This window comes from Lissotriton vulgaris, chromosome 12 (assembly GCF_964263255.1).
Source record: "Lissotriton vulgaris chromosome 12, aLisVul1.2, whole genome shotgun sequence".
Lineage (NCBI taxonomy): Eukaryota > Metazoa > Chordata > Amphibia > Caudata > Salamandridae > Lissotriton > Lissotriton vulgaris.
This window is the reverse complement of record NC_141700.1, coordinates 44,793,789-44,818,295: the sequence shown is the minus strand read 5'-3', so window position 1 is coordinate 44,818,295 and position 24,507 is coordinate 44,793,789. Positions and strand designations below refer to the sequence as shown.

Below are 24,507 nucleotides of genomic sequence, written 5' to 3'. Positions count from 1 at the left end.
AAATAAATGCCTGCCTGCAGCCGCCTGCCTTTCATGTTTTTCACCTCAGGCGCATCCCTCCCACACCCCCGCTCCGCCCCCTCCCCTGCCTGCCGTGTCGCATTTCTTCTACAGCCTTCGACATCTGTTCCCCAACCCACAAACGCCAGCACCTCCCCTCTCTCTTCCCGGACACAGCCAGGCTCGCAATTCCACTCCCCCTCACGACGCACCTCCCGATCCGCCCCCTCCCCACTCTCTCTACCACCACTCTAGCACTGCTTGTCTTCCGTGAAACTGTCTGCCACACGAAAGTCTTACCATTAACAAGACCTATTGCCCAGCAGAAATGATTTTCGTCTTGAACTCTAACTTCCACAAATCTCTTTTTTGGGACAATGAAACATACTTATTTGTTAACAAACTTTTCTACAGCCTTCGACATCTCTTCCCCAACCCACAAACGCCAGCACCTCCCCTCTCTGTTCCCGGACACAGCCAGGCTCGCAATTCAACTCCCCCTCCCCAGACGCCAGCACCTCCCCTCTCTGTCCCTGCACACAGCCAGGCTCTCACAACACAATAAACGAAAGACTTGAAACTGAAATCGTCGACAAAAACAAATAATCACAGACGAATTACAAGCTACATCGCCGTGTACATTCCCCAATCAGCAGGCCTACTATTCCCCCCCTCCCTCTACAGCGTGATACGCAAAAAATAGCGATTGTATCTATAGCATTGCACCTAAAAAACATTTAATATTTTGACATTATAAACGAAAAAAAGACACAGACTCACTCCCATTCAGCGGGCCTACTATTTCCCCCCCTCCCTCTACAGCGTGCTACGCAAAAATTAGCGATTGTATCTATAGCATTGCACCTAAAAAACATTTAATATTTTGACATGATTATAAACGAAATAAAAGACACAGACTCAGTCCCATTCAGCGGGCCTACTATTTCCCTCCCTCGACACAGCGTGACATCACAGAGCCTCTAGCACATCCACGTGACTAAACAGTCCTCGCAACCCGCCCTAACCCCCAACAATACGTCGGACCTGCTCGTACCACTCTTCAATTCCATTTACATAAACACACAGGCAGGCCACAGACTCCAAGGCTTTCGTAAACAAAACTACAGGATGCTAGAGTACTTTAAGCGCCGTCGTCAAGATTGTAATCACTTGTCAAGTTCCTTTGGGGATGTGCTAATTTAGAACAGCAGGATGCGAGCCGGGTGTTAGCCCGAGAACACCAACAAACCCAAAAAAACAAAAATCCCACTGAAAGAAAATACTAACACTAGAAACGTGATGCTTTTTTAACAAAACTCCTATACTTTACATACCATACCTACTATTTCACAGCCTCCCTCTAGAGCGTGGTATGTAAAATTGGGGGATTGTACGTCTACGCTTGCACAGACTAAAGATTTCCTATGTTGCCTTCAGTGAAAGATTTCCGATGTTGCCTTCATTGGGATAACCACCATCTTTCACATTCTACAACACGTACACACACACCAAGAACAACAATTACAGGATTTAAAAGTAGCCACACACACATTAAGGGACGCATCCGCAGCAAAGTTCTGTATTTACAACACGTACACACACAGCAACAACAATTCCAGCATTTAAAACTACCCACAGACACATTCAAGGGCCGCATCCTCAGCAATGCTCACGATTTTCCTAATAAAAATAACGACACCACTTTAAGGGTGTCGTTACTTTTTGCACACTCACTCACCCTCACCCTCACTCACCCTCAACCCCTCACCTACCCTCACCCTCATTCACCCTCAACCCCTCACCCTCACTCAACACCTCACCCTCACTCACCCTCAACATCTCACCCTCACCCTCACTCACCCTCAACCCCTCACCCTCAACCCCTCACCCTCAACCCCTCACCCTCAACCCCTCACCCTCAACCCCTCACCCTCACTCACCCTCACCCACACTCACCCTCACCCACACTCACCCTCACCCTCACTCACCCTCAACGCCTCACCCTCACTCACCCTCAACCCCTCACACTCATTCACCCTCAACCCCTCACCCTCACCCTCACACCCTCAACCCTTCACCCTCAACCCCTCACTCACCCTCACTCTCACTCACCCTCACTCACCCTCAACACCTCAGCCTCACCCTCACTCACCCTCACCCACCCTCAACGCCTCACCCTCACTCACCCTCAACCCCTCACACTCACTCACCCTCAAACCCCTCACCCTCACCCTCACACCCTCAACCCTTCAACCTCAACCCCTCACTCACCCTCACTCTCACTCACCCTCACTCACCCTCAACACCTCAGCCTCACCCTCACTCACCCTCACCCTCACTCACCCTCAACCCCTCACACTCACTCACCCTCACCCTCACTCACCCTCAACACCTCACCCTCACTCACCCTCACCCTCACTCACCCTCACCCTCACTCACCCTCACTCACCCTCAACCCCTCACCCACCCTCACCCTCACCCACACTCACCCTCACTCACCCTCAACCCCTCACCCTCACTCACCCTCAACCCCTCACCCTCACCCTCACTCACCCTCAACCCCTCACCCTCACTCACCCTCAACCCTTCACCCTCAACCCCTCACTCACCCTCACTCTCACTCACCCTCACTCACCCTCACTCACCCTCAACCCCTCACCCTCACCCTCACTCAGCCTCACCCTCACTCACCCTCAACACCTCACCCTCACTAACCCTCAACCCCTCACCCTCACCCTCACACCCTCAACCCTTCACCCTCAACCCCTCACTCACCCTCACTCTCACTCACCCTCACTCACCCTCAACGCCTCAGCCTCACCCTCACTCACCCTCACCCTCACCCTCACTCACCCTCAACCCCTCATGCCATTTTGAAGGGTAACTTGGAGCAGACAGTTGAAGTCGAATTACAGTAAGGGAAAAAATGGCGTCTGGAAACGTGATGTTTTTTTAACAAAACTCCTATAGTTTACATACCATGCCTACTATTTCACAGCCTCCCTCTAGAGCGTGGTATGTAAAATTGGGGGATTGTACGTCTACGCTTGCACAGACTAAACATTTCCTATGTTGCCTTCATTGAAAGATTTCCTATGTTGCCTTCATTTGGATAACCACCATCTTTCTCATTCTACAACACGTACACACACACCAAGAACAACAATTACAGGATTTAAAAGTAGCCACACACACATTAAGGGACGCATCCGCAGCAAAGTTCTGTATTTACATAACGTACACACACAGCAACAACAATTCCAGCATTTAAAACTACCCACAGACACATTCAAGGGCCGCATCCTCAGCAATGCTCACGATTTTCCTAATAAAAATAACGACACCACTTTAAGGGTGTCGTTACTTTTTGCACCCTCACTCACCCTCACCCTCACTCACCCTCAACCCCTCACCTACCCTCACCCTCATTCACCCTCAACCCCTCACCCTCACTCAACACCTCACCCTCACTCACCCTCAACATCTCACCCTCACCCTCACTCACCCTCAACCCCTCACCCTCAACCCCTCACCCTCAACCCCTCACCCTCACTCACCCTCACTCACCCTCACCCACACTCACCCTCACCCACACTCACCCTCACCCTCAACGCCTCACCCTCACTCACCCTCAACCCCTCACACTCACTCACCCTCAACCCCTCACCCTCACCCTCACACCCTCAACCCCTCACCCTCACCCTCACACCCTCAACCCCTCACCCTCAACCCCTCACCCTCAACCCCTCACCCTCAACCCCTCACCCTCAACCCCTCACCCTCAACCCCCACTCACCCTCACCCACACTCACCCTCACCCTCAACGCCTCACCCTCACTCACCCTCACCCACACTCACCCTCACCCTCAACGCCTCACCCTCACTCACCCTCAACCCCTCACACTCACTCACCCTCAACCCCTCACCCTCACCCTCACCCCCTCAACCCTTCACCCTTCACCCTTCACCCTTCACCCTTCACCCTTCACCCTTCACCCTCACTCTCACTCTCACTCTCACTCACTCTCACTCACCCTCACTCACCCTCAACACCTCAGCCTCACCCTCACTCACCCTCAACACCTCAGCCTCACCCTCACTCACCCTCACCCACCCTCAACGCCTCACCCTCACTCACCCTCAACCCCTCACACTCACTCACCCTCAAACCCCTCACCCTCACCCTCACACCCTCAACCCTTCAACCTCAACCCCTCACTCACCCTCACTCTCACTCTCACTCACCCTCACTCACCCTCAACACCTCACCCTCACCCTCACTCACCCTCACCCTCACTCACCCTCAACCCCTCACTCACTCACCCTCACCCTCACTCACCCTCACTCACCCTCAACCCCTCACACTCACTCACCCTCACCCTCAACACCTCACCCTCACTCACCCTCACCCTCACTCACCCTCACCCTCACTCACCCTCACCCACACTCACCCTCAACCCCTCACCCTCACTCACCCTCAACCCCTCACCCTCACTCACCCTCAACACCTCACCCTCACTCACCCTCAACCCCTCACCCTCACCCTCACTCACCCTCAACCCCTCACCCTCACTCACCCTCAACCCTTCACCCTCAACCCCTCACTCACCCTCACTCTCACTCACCCTCACTCACCCTCAACCCCTCACCCTCACCCTCACTCAGCCTCACCCTCACTCACCCTCAACACCTCACCCTCACTAACCCTCAACACCTCACCCTCACTAACCCTCAACCCCTCACCCTCACACCCTCAACCCTTCACCCTCAACCCCTCACTCACCCTCACTCTCACTCACCCTCACTCACCCTCAACACCTCAGCCTCACCCTCACTCACCCTCACCCTCACCCTCACTCACCCTCAACCCCTCATGCCATTTTGAAGGGTAACTTGGAGCAGACAGTTGAAGTCGAATTACAGTAAGGGAAAAAATGGCGTCTGGAAACGTGATGTTTTTTTAACAAAACTCCTATAGTTTACATACCATGCCTACTATTTCACAGCCTCCCTCTAGAGCGTGGTATGTAAAATTGGGGGATTGTACGTCTACGCTTGCACAGACTAAACATTTCCTATGTTGCCTTCATTGAAAGATTTCCTATGTTGCCTTCATTTGGATAACCACCATCTTTCTCATTCTACAACACGTACACACACACACCAAGAACAACAATTACAGGATTTAAAAGTAGCCACACACACATTAAGGGACGCATCCGCAGCAAAGTTCTGTATTTACAACACGTACACACACAGCAACAACAATTCCAGCATTTAAAACTACCCACAGACACATTCAAGGGCCGCATCCTCAGCAATGCTCACAATTTTCCTAATGAAAATAACGACACCACTTTAAGGGCAAATATTGCATCCAGCCTCTGTCCCATTCAGCACCATACATAAGCTCATACCATTTCGCCACATCTGTCTCTACATTTATGTATTGCCAGACAAATCAGCCACCATATTTATCATTCTACAACCCGTACACACACACCAAGATGTATTGCCAGACAAATCAGCCACCATATTTATCATTCTACAACCCGTACACACACACCAAGAACAACAATTACAGGATTTACAAGTAGCCACACACACATTAAGGGACGCATCCGCAGCAAAGTTCTGTATTTACAACACGTACACACACAGCAACAACAATTACAGCATTTACAACTATCCACAGACACATTTAAGGGCCGCATCCGCAGCAATGCTCACGATTTTCATAATAAAAATAACAACACTACTTTAATGGCAAATATTGCATCCAGCCTCTGACCCATTCACCACCATACATCAGCTCATAACATTTCGCCACATCTGTCTCTACATTTATGTTTTGCCAAACAAAATCATCCACCATCTTTCTCATTCGACCACTGGATTTTAAAGTTGGCACACACACATTAATGGACGCATCCGCAGCAATGTTCAGTATTTTCATACTAAACATAAACGCCACAACTTTGAGCCTGTATATTACAAGAGTTGTAGGTTTAAAAGGAAAACTTTGTATACTTTGGAAGCTTTATATATGCCATTTTTAAGGGTAACTTGGAGCAGACAGTTGAAGTCGAATTACACTAAGGAAAACAAAAAGGAATGCCCTTTGCTTTGTCAGTTGCGAGCGAATTCTTATGTGCGATTAAGGGAGTTGCCCAGGGAAGTCTACTGTCGCGCCAATGTCGAAACTCCATCTGCATACACATTCAAACATTCACACTTCCAAGTCGCGCACATCAGCAGGATGCGAGCCGGGTGTTAGCCCGAGAACACCAACAAACCCAAAAAAACAAAAATCCCACTGAAAGAAAATACTAACACTAGAACTGTGATGCTTTTTTAACAAAACTCCTATACTTTACATACCATGCCTACTATTTCACAGCCTCCCTCTAGAGCGTGGTATGTAAAATTGGGGGATTGTACGTCTACACTTGCACAGACTAAAGATTTCCTATGTTGACTTCAGTGAAAGATTTCCGATGTTGCCTTCATTGGGATAACCACCATCTTTCTCATTCTACAACACGTACACACACACCAAAAACAACAATTACAGGATTTAAAAGTAGCCACACACACATTAAGGGACGTATCCGCAGCAAAGTTCTGTATTTACAACACGTACACACACAGCAACAACAATTCCAGCATTTAAAACTACCCACAGACACATTCAAGGGCCGCATCCTCAGCAATGCTCACGATTTTCCTAATAAAAATAACGACACCACTTTAAGGGTGTCGTTATTTTTGCACCCTCACTCACCCTCACCCTCACTCACCCTCAACCCCTCACTCACCCTCACCCTCACTCACCCTCAACCCCTCACTTACCCTCACCCTCATTCACCCTCAACCCCTCACCCACCCTCACCCTCAACATCTCACCCTCACCCTCACTCACCCTCAACCCCTCACCCTCAACCCCTCACCCACCCTCACTCACCCTCACTCACCCTCACCCTCACTCACCCTCACTCACCCTCACCCTCACTCACCCTCACTCACCCTCACTCACCCTCACTCACCCTCACTCACCCTCACTCACCCTCAACCACACTCACCCTCAGCCACCCTCAACACCTCATCCTCACTCACCATCACCCTCACCCTCACACCCTCAACCCTTCACCCTCAACCCCTCACTCACCCTCACTCACCCTCACTCACCCTCACTCTCACTCACCCTCACTCACCCTCAACACCTCAGCCTCACCCTCACTCACCCTCACCCACCCTCAACGCCTCACCCTCACTCACCCTCAACCCCTCACACTCACTCACCCTCAAACCCCTCACCCTCACCCTCACACCCTCAACCCTTCAACCTCAACCCCTCACTCACCCTCACTCTCACTCACCCTCACTCACCCTCAACACCTCAGCCTCACCCTCACTCACCCTCACCCACCCTCAACCCCTCACACTCACTCACCCTCACTCACCCTCAACACCTCACCCTCACTCACCCTCACCCTCACTCACCCTCACTCACCCTCACTCACCCTCACCCACCCTCACCCACCCTCACTCACCCTCACCCACACTCACCCTCACTCACCCTCACTCACCCTCAACCCCTCACCCTCACTCACCCTCAACGCCTCACCCTCACTCACCCTCAACCCCTCACCCTCACTCACCCTCACTCACCCTCAACCCCTCACCCTCACTCACCCTCAACCCTTCACCCTCAACCCCTCACTCACCCTCACTCTCACTCACCCTCACTCACCCTCACTCACCCTCAACCCCTCACCCTCACTCACCCTCAACACCTCACCCTCACTAACCCTCAACCCCTCACCCTCACCCTCACACCCTCAACCCTTCACCCTCAACCCCTCACTCACCCTCACTCTCACTCACCCTCACTCACCCTCAACACCTCAGCCTCACCCTCACTCACCCTCACCCTCACTCACCCTCAACCCCTCATGCCATTTTGAAGGGTAACTTGGAGCAGACAGTTGAAGTCGAATTACAGTAAGGGAAAAAATGGCGGCTGGAAACGTGATGTTTTTTTAACAAAACTCCTATAGTTTACATACCATGCCTACTATTTCACAGCCTCCCTCTAGAGCGTGGTATGTAAAATTGGGGGATTGTACGTCTACGCTTGCACAGACTAAACATTTCCTATGTTGCCTTCATTGAAAGATTTTCTATGTTGCCTTCATTTGGATAACCACCATCTTTCTCATTCTACAACACGTACACACACACCAAGATGTATTGCCAGACAAATCAGCCACCATATTTATCATTCTACAACCCGTACACACACACCAAGAACAACAATTACAGGATATACAAGTAGCCACACACACATTAAGGGTCGCATCCGCAGCAAAGTTCTGTATTTACAACACGTACACACACAGCAACAACAATTACAGCATTTACAACTACCCACAGACACATTTAAGGGCCGCATCCGCAGCAATGCTCACGATTTTCATAATAAAAATAACAACACTACTTTAATGGCAAATATTGCATCCAGCCTCTGACCCATTCACCACCATACATCAGCTCATAACATTTCGCCACATCTGTCTCTACATTTATGTTTTGCCAAACAAAATCATCCACCATCTTTCTCATTCGACCACTGGATTTTAAAGTTGGCACACACACATTAATGGACGCATCCGCAGCAATGTTCAGTATTTTCATACTAAACATAAACGCCACAACTTTGAGCCTGTATATTACAAGAGTTGTAGGTTTAAAAGGAAAACTTTGTATACTTTGGAAGCTTTATATATGCCATTTTTAAGGGTAACTTGGAGCAGACAGTTGAAGTCGAATTACACTAAGGAAAAAAAATGAATGCCCTTTGCTTTGTCAGTTGCGAGCGAACTCTTATGTGCGATTAAGGGAGTTGCCCAGGGAAGTCTACTGTCGCGCCAATGTCGAAACTCCATCTGCATACACATTCAAACATTCACACTTCCAAGTCGCGCACATCAGCAGGATGCGAGCCGGGTGTTAGCCCGAGAACACCAACAAACCCAAAAAAACAAAAATCCCACTGAAAGAAAATACTAACACTAGAACTGTGATGCTTTTTTAACAAAACTCCTATACTTTACATACCATGCCTACTATTTCACAGCCTCCCTCTAGAGCGTGGTATGTAAAATTGGGGGATTGTACGTCTACGCTTGCACAGACTAAAGATTTCCTATGTTGACTTCAGTGAAAGATTTCCGATGTTCTCTTCATTGGGATAACCACCATCTTTCTCATTCTACAACACGTACACACACACCAAAAACAACAATTACAGGATTTAAAAGTAGCCACACACACATTAAGGGACGCATCCGCAGCAAAGTTCTGTATTTACAACACGTACACACACAGCAACAACAATTCCAGCATTTAAAACTACCCACAGACACATTCAAGGGCCGCATCCTCAGCAATGCTCACGATTTTCCTAATAAAAATAACGACACCACTTTAAGGGTGTCGTTATTTTTGCACCCTCACTCACCCTCACCCTCACTCACCCTCAACCCCTCACTTACCCTCACCCTCATTCACCCTCAACCCCTCACCCACCCTCACCCTCACTCAACACCTCACCCTCACTCACCCTCAACATCTCACCCTCACCCTCACTCACCCTCAACCCCTCACCCTCACCCTCACTCACCCTCAACCCCTCACCCTCAACCCCTCACCCTCACTCACCCTCACCCTCACTCACCCTCACTCACCCTCACCCTCACTCACCCTCACTCACCCTCACTCACCCTCACTCACCCTCACTCACCCTCACCCTCACTCACCCTCACCCTCACTCACCCTCACCCTCACTCACCCTCACTCACCCTCAACCACACTCACCCTCAGCCACCCTCAACACCTCATCCTCACTCACCCTCACACCCTCAACCCTTCACCCTCAGCCACCCTCAACACCTCATCCTCACTCACCCTCACACCCTCAACCCTTCACCCTCAACCCCTCACTCACCCTCACTCTCACTCACCCTCACTCACCCTCACTCTCACTCACCCTCACTCACCCTCACTCTCACTCACCCTCACTCACCCTCAACACCTCAGCCTCACCCTTACTCACCCTCACCCACCCTCAACGCCTCACCCTCACTCACCCTCAACCCCTCACACTCACTCACCCTCAAACCCCTCACCCTCACCCTCACACCCTCAACCCTTCAACCTCAACCCCTCACTCACCCTCACTCTCACTCACCCTCACTCACCCTCAACACCTCAGCCTCACCCTCACTCACCCTCACCCTCACTCACCCTCAACCCCTCACACTCCCTCACCCTCACCCTCACTCACCCTCAACACCTCACCCTCACTCACCCTCACCCTCACTCACCCTCCCTCACCCACCCTCCCTCACCCACCCTCACTCACCCTCACCCACACTCACCCTCACTCACCCTCACTCACCCTCAACCCCTCACCCTCACCCTCACTCACCCTCAACGCCTCACCCTCACTCACCCTCAACCCCTCACCCTCACTCACCCTCACTCACCCTCAACCCCTCACCCTCACTCACCCTCAACCCTTCACCCTCAACCCCTCACTCACCCTCACTCACCCTCAACCACACTCGCCCTCAGCCACCCTCAACACCTCATCCTCACTCACCCTCAACCCCTAACACTCACACACAATCAACACCTCACCCTCACCCTCACTCACCCTCACCCTCACTCACCCTCAACACCTCACCCTCAATTCCTCACCCTCACTCACACTCACCCTCACCCTCACTCAGCCTCAACACCTCACCCACACTCACCCTCAACCCCTCACCCACCCTCAACCCCACACCCTCACCCTCACTCACCCTCACTCACCCTCGCTCATCCTCACTCGCCCTCACTCACCCTCACTCACCCTCACTCACCCTCACTCACCCTCACTCACCCTCACCCTCACTCACCCTCAACACCTCACCCTCACCCTCACTCACCCTCAACACCTCACCCTCACCTTCACTCACCCTCACCCACCCTCAACACCTCACCCCCACTCACCCTCACCCCCACTCACCCTCACCCCAACTCACCCTAACCCCCACTCACCCTCACCCACACTCACTCACCCTCAACCCCTCACCCTCAACCCCTCACCCTCACTCACCCTCAACCCCTCACCCTCACACCCTCAACCCTTCACCCTCAACCCCTCACTCACCCTCACTCTCACTCACCCTCACTCACCCTCAACACCTCAGCCTCACCCTCACTCACCCTCAACCCCTCACCCTCACTCACCCTCACTCACCCTCACCCTCACTCACCCTCACCCACACTCACCCACACTCACTCACCCTCACTCACCCTCACTCACCCTCCCTCACCCTCCCTCACCCTCACTCACCCTCACTCACCCTCACTCACCCTCACTCACCCTCACCCACAATCACCCTCACTCACCCTCAAAGCCTCACCCTCACTCACCCTCACCCTCACTTACCCTCAACCCTTCACCCTCAACACCTCACTCACCCTCACTCTCACTCACCCTCACTCACCCTCAACCCCTCAGCATCACCCTCACTCACCCTCACCCTCACTCACCCTCAACCCCTCACCTTCCCTCACCCTCAACCCCTCACCTTCCCTCACCCTCACTCACCCTCAACTCCTCACCCTCACTCACCCTCAACACCTCACCCTCAACCCCTCACCCTCAACCCCTCACCCTCAACCCCTCACCCTCAACCCCTCACCCTCAACCCCTCACCCTCAACCCCTCACCCTCAACCCCTCACCCTCAACCCCTCACCCTCACTCACCCTCACTCACCCTCACCCTCACCCTCACTCACCCTCACCCTCACTCACCCTCAACGCCTCACCCTCACTCACCCTCAACCCCCCCCCCACTCACCCTCAACCCCTCACCCTCACACCCTCAACCCTTCACTCTCAACCCCTCACTCACCCTCACTCACCCTCAACACCTCAGCCTCACCCTCACTCACCCTCACTCACCCTCAACCCCTCACCCTCACTCACCCTCACCCTCACTCACCCTCAACCCCTCACCCTCACTCACCCTCACTCACCCTCACCCTCACTCACTCTCACCCACACTCACCCTCAACACCTCACCCTCACTCACTCTCACCCACACTCACCCTCAACACCTCACCCTCACTCACCCTCAACACCTCACCCTCAACCCTTCACCCACCCTCACTCTCACTCACCCTCACTCACCCTCAACCCCTCCCCCTCACTCACCCTCACTCACCCTCAACACCTCACCCTCACTAACGCTCAACCCCTCACCCTCACCCTCACACCCTCAACCCCTCACTCACCCTCACTCTCACTCACCCTCACTCACCCTCAACACCTCACCCTCACCCTCACCCTCACTCACCCTCAACCCCTCACACTCACTCACCCTCTCACCCTCACTCACCCTCAACACCTCACCCTCACTCACCCTCAACACCTCACCCTCACTCACCCTCACTCACCCTCACCCTCACTCACCCTCACCCACACTCACCCTCACTCACCCTCACTCACCCTCAACCCCTCACCCTCACTCACCCTCAACCCCTCACCCTCACTCACCCTCAACACCTCACCCTCAACCCTTCACCCTCAACCCCTCACTCACCCTCACTCTCACTCACCCTCACTCACCCTCAACCCCTCCCCCTCACTCACCCTCACTCACCCTCAACACCTCACCCTCACTAACGCTCAACCCCTCACCCTCACCCTCACACCCTCAACCCCTCACTCACCCTCACTCTCACTCACCCTCACTCACCCTCAACACCTCAGCCTCACCCTCACCCTCACCCTCACTCACCCTCAACCCCTCACACTCACTCACCCTCTCACACTCACTCACCCTCTCACACACCCTCACTCACCCTCAACACCTCACCCTCACTCACCCTCACTCACCCTCACCCTCACTCACCCTCACCCTCACTCACCCTCACTCACCCTCACTCACCCTCAACCCCTCACCCTCACTCACCCTCAACCCCTCACCCTCACTCACCCTCAACCCTTCACCCTCAACCCCTCACTCACCCTCACTCTCACTCACCCTCACTCACCCTCAACGCCTCACCCTCACCCTCACTCACCCTCAACACCTCACCCTCACTCACCCTCACCCTCCCTCACCCTCAACACCTCACCCTCACTCACCCTCAACCCCTCACCCTCAACCCCTCACCCTCACTCACCCTCACTCACCCTCAACCCCTCACCCCCTCACCCCCTCACCCCCTCACCCTCACTCACCCTCACTCACCCTAACTCACCCTCAACGTCTCACCCTCAACCTCTCACCCTCAACACCTCACCCTCACTCATCCTCACAACACATATTGTGTTACAATAGGTGTCACATTTGCGAAAGATAAAACGATTGGCATTGTAAATAACAAAGCTATTATTTCGCTATTTTAAAAACCTCACCCTCACTCACCCTCAACCCCTCACCCTCACCCTCACTCACCCTCAACCCCTCACCCCCTCACCCTCACTCACCCTCAACCCCTCACCCCCTCACCCTCATTCACCCTCACTCACCCTCACTCACCCTCAACTCCTCACCCTCAACCTCTCACCCTCAACACCTCACCCTCACTCATCCTCACAACACATATTGTGTTACAATAGGTGTCACATTTGCGAAAGATAAAACGATTGGCATTGTAAATAACAAAGCTATTATTTCGCTATTTTAAAAACAAGCACATACATAAAAATGTGTCCTTAATATACATTAACTGCATCACTAAAGAGACACAGGCTCTGAACAAAATGATTAAAAAAAAAAACTTTCCCGCTATAAAAGGTAAAGTCACGCAATTATGCAACATGTTGCACTATTATGACAAAAAAATAACCTTTGCCAATATATTCTATCGAATACTTCACAATACAACAAAAATATAAATAATATGAACATCCAAAAGCTATACATTGCGTTCATACGCAGCAGAGACACCGTCAACTAATAAACATTTTCTAAAAGTCAATTTTCCTGCTAATATCATTTTCCCAATGTATTTTGATGAACATTAACACTACATGTGTGGATAATCGCTGAGCATTGTAGCTTCACTTGAAGAAGGAACACAGCTATTAATTTAGTAATTCATCACTCGAAAATCCAGTCCCGGAACAGTACGTTGATGTCAGATAATGTCTTTATACAGCAATTAAGCAATGATGTCAGCTGAATGGGTATTTCAGAGGCAATGAAACGCTGCCAAGGATGATGAAGCAGCAAGTGCAGCTGACGTGTTAAATCAGCATTTAAAGATGTTAGGTTTCAATCTGTTGCAATATAGTAAACATGCCAGCTATAATTCGATGAGCCACTTCACATAGGATGGACAGACAGATAAATAAATATATACATATAGATAGATAGATAGACAGACAGACAGACAGACAGACAGACACAGACACGCAGGTGGTACGGTAGGTATTCAGCAAGATAGAGCTGAATGGAAGGATAAGTGGAAGGCTGTCAGCTCCCTCTGCTTCATCAAACTATTATACTCGTACTAAAACAACATGTGTTTACCCTTTCACCGCCTCCAACAACAACCTCTTCTTCCTTCAAGCACCTGCAAAATATGGTCTTTAATAGGCTCACTCACAACCCAACAACCAACAGCAGATCAATGATTGACCTTGATTTAAGCAGTAAGCCATGTGGTTCCAAATCTGATGGGGTCTATATTGTGTGCCTGCACTATACTCTTTGTGTGGAGACGTCCTCCGACATGTTATCTTTTCAAAGTCAAACAACCCATCATTATGCCAGGCCCAAACCAAAGAATAAAAAATATAGCAATGTGTGTCCCTATCTGTTCTAAACATATTAAGAGCTTTATAGTTGGTAGTGAAACTATACAAGTGTTTAATTTAGGGTTGATGACGTGTCAATTATTTTCTTGTTCTTGAAATTTATTTAATTCATCTTGGAGATGGATGAATACCATGTGTCGACATCATTAGTTCAGATTTTGAAAATACATGGGGGTAAATTTCGAAACAATATGAAGCTCAAGTGTGTTTACTTAGCAAATTTTTATTTTAATAAGTTAAAGAAATGCATCCATTAAAATATAAAACATTAACACAGTAAAGTAATTAACATTTCTAATGGCTAATTGAACAAACTCTGCTTCAGTCACCCACTCTGCTTCAGTCACCCACTCTGCTTCAGTCAACAACTCTGCTTCAGTCAACAACTCTGCTTCAGTCAACAACTCTGCTTCAGTCAACCACTCTGCTTCAGTCAACGACTCTGCATCTTTCGCCCACTCTGCATCTTTCGCCCACTCTGCATCTTTCGCCCACTCTGCATCTTTCGCCCACTCTGCATCTTTCGCCCACTCTGCATCTTTCGCCCACTCTGCATCTTTCGCCCACTCTGCATCTTTCGCCCACTCTGCATCTTTCGCCCACTCTGCATCTTTTGCCCACTCTGCATCTTTCACCCAATCGGCATCTTTCACCCAATCTGCATCTTTCACCCAATCTGCATCAGTCACCCCCTCTGCATCAGTCACCCCCTCTGCATCAGTCACCCCCTCTGCATCAGTCACCCCCTCTGCATCAGTCACCCCCTCTGCATCAGTCACCCCCTCTGCTTCAGTCACCCCCTCTGCTTCAGTCACCCCCTCTGCTTCAGTCACCCCCTCTGCTTCAGTCACCCCCTCTGCTTCAGTCACCCCCTCTGCTTCAGTCACCCCCTCTGCTTCAGTCACCCCCTCTGCTTCAGTCACCCCCTCTGCTTCAGTCACCCCCTCTGCTTCAGTCACCCACTCTGCTTCAGTCACCCACTCTGCTTCAGTCACCCACTCTGCTTCAGTCACCCCCTCTGCATCAGTCACCCCCTCTGCATCAGTCACCCCCTCTGCTTCAGTCACCCCCTCTGCTTCAGTCACCCCCTCTGCTTCAGTCACCCCCTCTGCTTCAGTCACCCCCTCTGCTTCAGTCACCCCCTCTGCTTCAGTCACCCACTCTGCTTCAGTCACCCACTCTGCTTCAGTCACCCACTCTGCAAATTGATGAATGTTATGCCATTTTCATAGACATAAACAACTTTTAGGACGGAAAAAAAAGGGGGTCTACGGAGTAGTGCATCAGATACGTTACACACAAAATATACTTCCCAAAAGTGAGCTACAGCATGCAAGGATGTTGATCAGGCTTCAGGCCAAAAAGCAAAAAACATTCGTACAATATTACACCAATATTACACCAACAAAACAAAGAGAAATATGTGGCAGAAAGCGAGGACGAGGATGTACAAAGACAAAAGTGAAACAGCCAACTTTTGATTGGGGCAATAAACAAGCACTATTCATCCGGGGAATGGGACGGATTAAAGACAATGGTCAAGAGTTACACAAAAAGCCGTACGCATATAACAATAGCAGTTATTCACACGGAATTACATCTAATATAAGAAACATATTACGAAAATAAAACTATTCTTTCACAAAACGCAAAAAAAAACACATTACATCACTGTACATCCTCTTAATACATTGCTAGGGATAATAAAGTCAGCAAATACACAAAGTTTCCTTTCATACATCAAGTACGTCAATAACATATAATCCGGCTACTTCAGCATCACAAGAAAAAAAAAATGCAAACACAACATACATAAATATATTATAAAATAAATAGCACTTCAAAGTTCTAATAACAGCTCTTGTACGTCAAATAACAAAAAACAGCAAAAAATACATTACATTACAGTTTAAGAAAACATATGCATTACATATCAACAATTAAAAACAAAACTTTAATTTACATTACATTACAAACATTTACAAATATTACGATCGAAAAAAATACATTTCTCAAGTTATAAAAACACCCTCCTATTCAGTCTTTAACTTAAACATAGTATATATACTACATTACATTACATTAAAAAAAACTTTGGAATACATTCTTACCTGTCAAACGACGCAGCAACAGCACAGGAACAAGAACACGCCTTCCGCGCACCAACATACTCGATCTCTGGGGAATTCCACCGTTGACGTAAGCAAATCGGAACGCAACGTCAAAAACGTCGCGCTCCGATTGGCTAGAAATAAACGTCAAAAAACGTAAACACTCACAACACAAAAAAAACTAGACCGCTAACGTAGCCAACGTCAAGGTGACGCATTGCGTCGGCCATTTTTAAAAAATAAAAAATAATACGGGACTCCACAAACACGTAAAACACACATCACCACACAGTTAGTACAAAACATACACAGTTAGATTACATACAAATATACACATAAGACAGGACAATTACAAAGGGAACATCTATCACATTTTTTAAACACAACACATATTAAATAATTAATATTAACATACACACACTCATAACATCACCCTCACACACCAAAACTATCACACTCCTTCACACACCCTCAATAACCCTAACACAACATCTCCCTCAAACACCATCACACACCTTCAGCCTCACACCCACTTACTCACACTAATAACTCTCACACACACTCACACCCCCTCACACTCACACACACTCACACACCCTCACTCCCCTCAAAAAATAACACCCCTCACAACAAGCTCACACTCACTACACCGGACAGCCGCACCCACTCACACCCCTCACACTCTATCACCATCAACACCCCTCAGCCTCACACAGCCTTACCCTCATCCCCTCACCCTCACACACGCACAATCACCCTCACACCATCACCCTCACACACGCTAACTCTCAGCCGCAACAACTCACACACACTCACACTCCCTCGCTCACCCTCACCCTCACACACACACACCCCCTCACCCTCACACCCCATCACCCTCACACCCCCTCACTCACACTCACTCACACTCACTCACAATAACTCACACTCAGCCTCACGCTCACACACCGTCACACACCCTCTGCCTAACAACACCTCTCTCACCCTCAATCACCCTCACACACACTCACACTCACACACCGTCACACACCCGAAACGTCACACCCCCTCACTCACCCTCACACACACCCCCTCATCCTCAAACACCTTACCCTCACACACACACGCTCCCCTAAAACTCATCACAACACTCTCACACTCACTACACCTCACACACTCTCAGACACAAACAACATCACTCATCCTCACCCTCACACACACTCACACCCCCTCACCCTCACACCCCATCACACTCACACATGCTCACTCCCCTCACACTCACAACAACACCCTCACACCCCCTCACTCACACTCACTCCCAATGACTCACACTCACCCTCACACACCCTCACCCTCACACACCGTCACACACCCTCTGTGTAACAACACCTCGCACACCCTCACTCACCCTCACACACACTCACACTCACGCACCGTCACACACCCGAAAACTCACACCCCCTCACTCACCCTCACCCTCACACCCCCTAACACTCACACCCCCTAACACTCACACCCCCTAACACTCACACCCCCTAACGGTCACCCCCTAACACTCACCCTCACCCCCTCACCCTCACCCTCACCCCCTCACACTCACTCCCTCAACACCCCACCCTCACCCCCTCACCCCCCCTCATTCACCCTCATTCACCCTAACACACCCTCACCCTCTCACACACCCTCTCACACACCCTCTCACACACCCTCTCACACACCCCCTCACTCACCCCCTCACTCACCCCCTCACTCACCCTCTCACACACCCCCTCACACACCCCCTCACTCACCCTCTCACACACCCCCTCACTGACCCTCTCACACCCGCTCACCCTCACCCTCACTCTCCCTCACACTCCCTCACCCCCTCACCCTCCCTCACCCTCCCTCACCCTCCCTCACCCTCCCTCACCCTCCCTCCCCTCCCCTCACCCTCACCCCCTCACCCCCCTCACCCTCACCCCCTCACCCTCACCCCCCTCACCCTCACCCCCCTCACCCCCCTCACCCTCACCCCCCTCACACTCACCCCCCTCACACTCACCCTCACCCTCACCCCCTCACCCGCACACCCCTCACCCCCCTCACCACCCTCACCCTCACCCTCACCCTCACACCCCTCACCCCCCTCACCCTCACCCCCTCACACCCCTCACCCTCACACCCCTCACCCTCACACCCTTCACCCTCACACCACTCACCCCTACAACACATATTGTGTTACAATAGGTGTCACATTTGCGGAAGATAAAACTATTGGCATTGTAAATAACAAAGCAATTATTTTCGCTATTTTAAAAACAAGCACATAAATAAAAAAGTGCCCTTTACAATACCAATAGCTCAAACTTTCCTAATGCAACACCTATTGCAGTGCTATGCTTCTCTCCCCTGCTGCACTCTCCTGCTCTCTAGAGATGTGGCCTAACGACAAGAGCTGCCATCTAAGTCACGTAAATACAAAACATGTTGCATTCCAAATGCTATAGGTGTCACATTCGCAAAAGTTATAACTATTGGCATTGTAAATGACAAAGCTATCAATTTAGCTACTTTAAAAAGCAACAAATACATAAAACATTTTTCATTTACAAGACCAATAGCTCCAACTTTTCTAATGCGAGACCTATTGCATTTCCAATGCTTGTTGGTACAGGGCCAATATTGCAGCATAGCTGCAAAATCGTCCAAAAACCGGGCCCGGCAAAGAGCTAGGTGGCCACTCCAACCCCCTCGAGTAGGGAGGGGGGGGGGGGGCGGACGATCAGTTTGCCAGGGCTGGTTGTGGTTCCCAGTCCGACCTGCCTCTAAACCAAATTTCTGTAGGATTGTTGACACTCGCCCGTTGCTGATGAGCGTAGGGAATGTGGCGGGGATCAGCCGCAACCTGTGCAGGTAAATGCTGTGGGGCCGGGTTGCGGGGAGGGGGATTTCGATGGACGATGACGAGGGAAAATTGAATATTTAATTTCCCCTCGTCATTGTCCGTGGAATTCCCAGCAAACCCCACCCGTCCTCACTGCTCTTACCTGCACGGGCCGCGGCTGGTGGGGATGAATTAAGAGAAGAGTTGGAGGTGAGGCTGTGTGAGAAGGAAGCGGCGGTGTGAGAAGGAAGCATTTGTTTTCGGTTGATGAAGTCGCACGCAAAGTTGCCAAAAGTGATTTTAAACGTGGAAGCCTCACACAGTACACTCTTTATTAACAATAAAAGGGTCGGTTTTCGTGGCAATCGTTGATAGCAGGAAAACCTACTCCTGCTGCTCTGGACCAGGGGTGGCAGGGCATAACCCAGCCCATCCTGGCATCCATGCCCCACATGTGCCCGCTGCAAGGGCCGCAGTGCTGCTGAGCTCTAGTTAGGCACCTGCCTCTGGCTAGGGCCATGGACTGGCCTGCTGGTTGGTAAATTGGCCTTGCTTGGCAGTGCCAGATTAAAGCCCGTGGAGCCCCCTAGGCAGTGTGAATATCGCCCCCCCCCTTGCAAATTCTCTCCTAATACCCAATGCACCGGATTTTTTTACAAACAGACACAGCTACCAGAAGATGAGCTGAGATAAACGGCTATGTGAATCTAATGTCTGTGCTTTGTGTACTTTAAGTTGTTAATGGGTACATTACATTAATACAGGATTTTATCTATAGAGTCTTTAATGTAAAGTTTTTGTTTCTTTGAGTTGATTCTTTTTCCCCCTATCTTTTGGAGACAATAGTTAAGAAAGCTTGAGTGTGATTTTCTTTCAAGATCAAATCAATATTAGTTTGATCCGTTGTCGCGTGGCCCTATAAGGAGTGGAGCCCACAGGCCGGGGCATACTTTGCCTCTTTGGTCATTCGGACCTCACGCTTGGCAGTGGTTCTCCCCTTGTTACACGCTATAGCTTTGTAACGAATGATACCTGGGCTGTGGGGAACCCGGCGTCAGCAAATCAACCGCGGTGCTAGCTCAGTGCCAAGTATATCTCTGCTTCCTGGGTGATGAGTCCCAGGTGGTGCTCTGTGTGAGGGTTGTGCGCACCAGCGTGGATATTTCTGCGGAAAGTGCTCTGTGTGTGAAGGAAGCTTTCACTGTTTGGTGTAATCTAGCCTGGCTGCTTGAGCATGCCTGTTCTGTGCTTGACGCAGCTCGAACTGGCTCTGTCTGGGCTGTGTTTGACGTAATCTAGCCTGGCTGCTTGAACATGCCTGTTCTGTGCTTGACGCAGCTCGCACTGGCTGTGTTTCACGTTCTCCAGCCTGGCTGCTTCTAACATGCTTGTCCTGTGCGCGATGCAGATTGCCCGGGCTCTACCCGAGCTGTGTACGAGGTAACCTAGCCTGGCTGCTTGAACATGCCCGTTCTGCGCACAACGCAGCTCGCACTGGCTCTGTCTGGGCTGTGTTTGACGTAATCTAGTCTGGCTGCTTGTATCATGCCTGTTCTGTGCTCGAAGCAGCTCGCACTGGCTCTGTCTGGGCTGTGTTTGACGTAATCTAGTTTGGCTGCTTGTAACATGCCTGTTCTGTGCGCGATGCAGCTTGTACTGGCTGTGTTTGAGGTAGTCTAGCCTGGCTATATGCATTGTAAATGTCAATGTATTTTACCCATGTGTTTTTTGTTTTGAGTGTTGTGGTGTGCTGTAATTGCATTTATATATGGCACTAACACGCCAAAAAGATGAGCCTGCTGTGCGCTTAGAAAAGAAGGAAGCAGGACGTGTTTGTTATTTAAAAGGGTAATAGTGACTGCCTTATGTATATTACTGGTCGGGGCGGCTTTTCCTCCTGACGACCCTTTTTGTTTCCACCTATTATTATTAATGGTGCTGATATTTTCCAGTATTTCCCCTTTGTTTAGGGACCAGTCTAGAAGAAGGGATCCCTCAGTACTTGTTGATACTAGCTTATAAACTGCCCGGACCAGCTCTTGGGAATGAGCCTTAGTGGCCACTCTACTCTACACCTACCATTAGTTGGTCTCAGTCTTCTGTCAAAGGGTTCGGTGGAGCTAACTCGCTTGCAGCAAGCGTGGAGGTCCACAGCAAGGATCAGGGCATTATGGTCACTGTCGTGCCTGGGTAATACAGCCACATCAGTTACATGCGGCCAGACCCTCACGTCTACCAGTATGTAGCCAATAAGGTTGGTGCATGAAATACGATTAAAAGTGGGCCTCCCTTCCTTTCCGGAGTCTGTTCTACCATTCCCAGCTCGCAAAGCCTGGTTCAGCGTTGGTGCATTCATTTGGAGTGCCAGGGGGGACAATTTTTTAATCGGGGGAATTACCAGTTTGTTCTCTCAGCAGACTCTATCTTCTCTCTGGGTAAATGCTTCTGCGTTATCATCTTGCCAATGTGCAACATTCCGTCCATCACCTTGTGTGTTTTGCTGTTCACCCTATGTGGGAAGGGTATGCCCAGACGTGGGTCCCGTGCTCACTAGGCCACTGGAGTCAAGCTACCCTGGCTGAAGACGGCTGAGAGCCAGAAACCGGTCCTAGGATGCTTGATTCCGGTCCAGGGAAGACATTTCCTAGAGCAATACAATGACTATTTGCAATGTGGGTAGGGCTCGGAAAGGTGTTTCTGAATGCCTGCAAACGCACAAGTGTGTGGGTGTTCACAAACTCCCAGGACAAACCATGGCTTGAGCCGCCCAACCCCTGCTATCACGGCATACTGCCATGCAGCAGTGGTTGCGTGGATGCCTGCTACATAGCCTTTTGCGGAACTCATGCTTTGGGAATAACGCTCCTCAAAAGTAGGACTCTATTTTAATCATCTCCAGGGCAGTCTAGAAATAAAGTAATATCTTTTGGAAGAGGCTGAGATTTTTAGTCACCAATGCTGGATGCCGCACTACTACCACAGAAAGTACTCCCTGAAATCAGGGACCCTATTTGTCCCTATAATCCTTTCTTACTAATGCTGCTGCCCTCTGATGAAGCATGACGCCGTGGCTGGTTTGTGAGGGCCCTCTTTAAAGTTGTTGTAAATTGGGGGTCCTCTCCAGAGATATACACATGAATTGTCAGGCTTCCCTGCAATCTGGAGCACCTCCTCTTGGGACACCTACAACTTTGTCGTAAATGATCAGCCTTTTGTAGACATCAGGTATGCGTAAATCAGATGTTTTGATCAGTTAATATATGTTTGAGGCTGAAAATAGCTTTGTGATAAGAGCCCTTTGTGTTTGAGACACGGGCCGGTCTGTGAATGTCTCCATGGAACATTGCTCAGGGTATTAAATCTGTTAACCATTGATTCCGTTGTTTCCTAGAAGCAGTCCAGTGTTGGACCTTGCACCGTATATCAGATTTATGTTTTGTCCTTGCTATCAGTCCTTAAATATTAACCTCTCAGTGCTAAACCTTTGGCTGTCGACAATCCTTATCTCTTGGAATGAAAATCAAATATGTTTTGCACCGTGCTGATCAGTGGTCAATCAATCAAGCGGGATTTATAAAGCGCTGCAAACCACCTGTGAGGGTCTCAAAGCGCTGGAGTAGTTAGCTGCATCAAGGAGATCTGTTTATACAAACATCCAGGTCTTGGCTCCGACCCTGAATTCTCGGGAGCGATGAGGCAGTCATGGGGTGCAGGGGAAGGTTGTTGCAAGCTTTGGCCACCAGGTGTTGGAAGGAACATCCTCTGCTTTTGGCTCTAAGGATCTGGGGAGTGTCCGCGAGGAAGAGGGAGGTGGAACATAGGTGTCTGGTCGGTTGGTGGAAAGTCATGCGTTGTTTGATGTACGCTGGTCCTTCGTTGTGCAGGGCTTTGTATACGTGGATCAACATTTCGAACTGGCATCTCTTCTGTATCGGGAGCCAGTGTAGCGTCTTGAGGTGGTGGGTGATGTGGGTATATCTGGGGAGGTCGAGGGTGAGTCTTGCTGCTGTGTTTTGTATTGTCTGTAGTCTCTTAAGTGGTAAAATATTGGCTTCAGACCACATTATACTTCTTATTTTTTAGATTAATACTTTAAGTCCCTCATTAGAAGGTGCAAATGGTTTCCCATCTGGCTAGGAGTCAACAGTGACAGAGTATTAATGTAGATGGGATTGTAGATGCTAAAAATTCTGTATGTTCACCTGGGACACCTCTTCAAGGCCACAAAGACTGAAGATACAGGTTCACATATGGGGAAAATAGTAATGTCTGCATGTTTAGTCCCCGGTTCATCTAGTCCCCTGTGCATCTAACCCCCTCCTGAGGCGGAAGCCGGGAGGCAGTTGTTTTATTTGTTTGATTCTCATTACTTTTTTAACCTTTTAAAAATTCGCTGAACCCTCAGCTTTTAACATCACTGCACTCAGCTTGACCACGAAGCTTAGCAGCACTGTCCGAACAATTTGTATGTCCTCGTGTGTTTTACCCTGCTCGACTCAAGAAGTGGTGGTAATTATCCCCCCGCCCTCCGCTTGACTTACTAAGCGCTAGCGACTCTCCCTTGCCACTCGGACCCCCCTCAGCCGATTTGGGCGCTGAGACAGCCGAGTCTCGGGCAGGTTGAATTGACTTTGGCGGCCATCTTTGTTTGGGGCAGCGTTTA

At 50.1% G+C, this 24,507-nt stretch overlaps 1 protein-coding gene and 1 long non-coding RNA gene across 2 annotated transcripts in view; both read left to right on the top strand.

Moving 5' to 3' along the window:
* LOC147673212 (beta-1,4-galactosyltransferase 1-like) overlaps positions 1 to 24,507 on the top strand; it is a 208,600-nt gene that overhangs the window by 35,929 nt on the left and 148,164 nt on the right. The window lies entirely within an intron of this gene.
* On the top strand, positions 14,957 to 16,825 carry LOC147673213 (uncharacterized). Its single transcript, XR_015302503.1, has 2 exons — positions 14,957 to 15,320; positions 15,916 to 16,825. It is a non-coding gene; the product is annotated as an uncharacterized LOC147673213 (long non-coding RNA).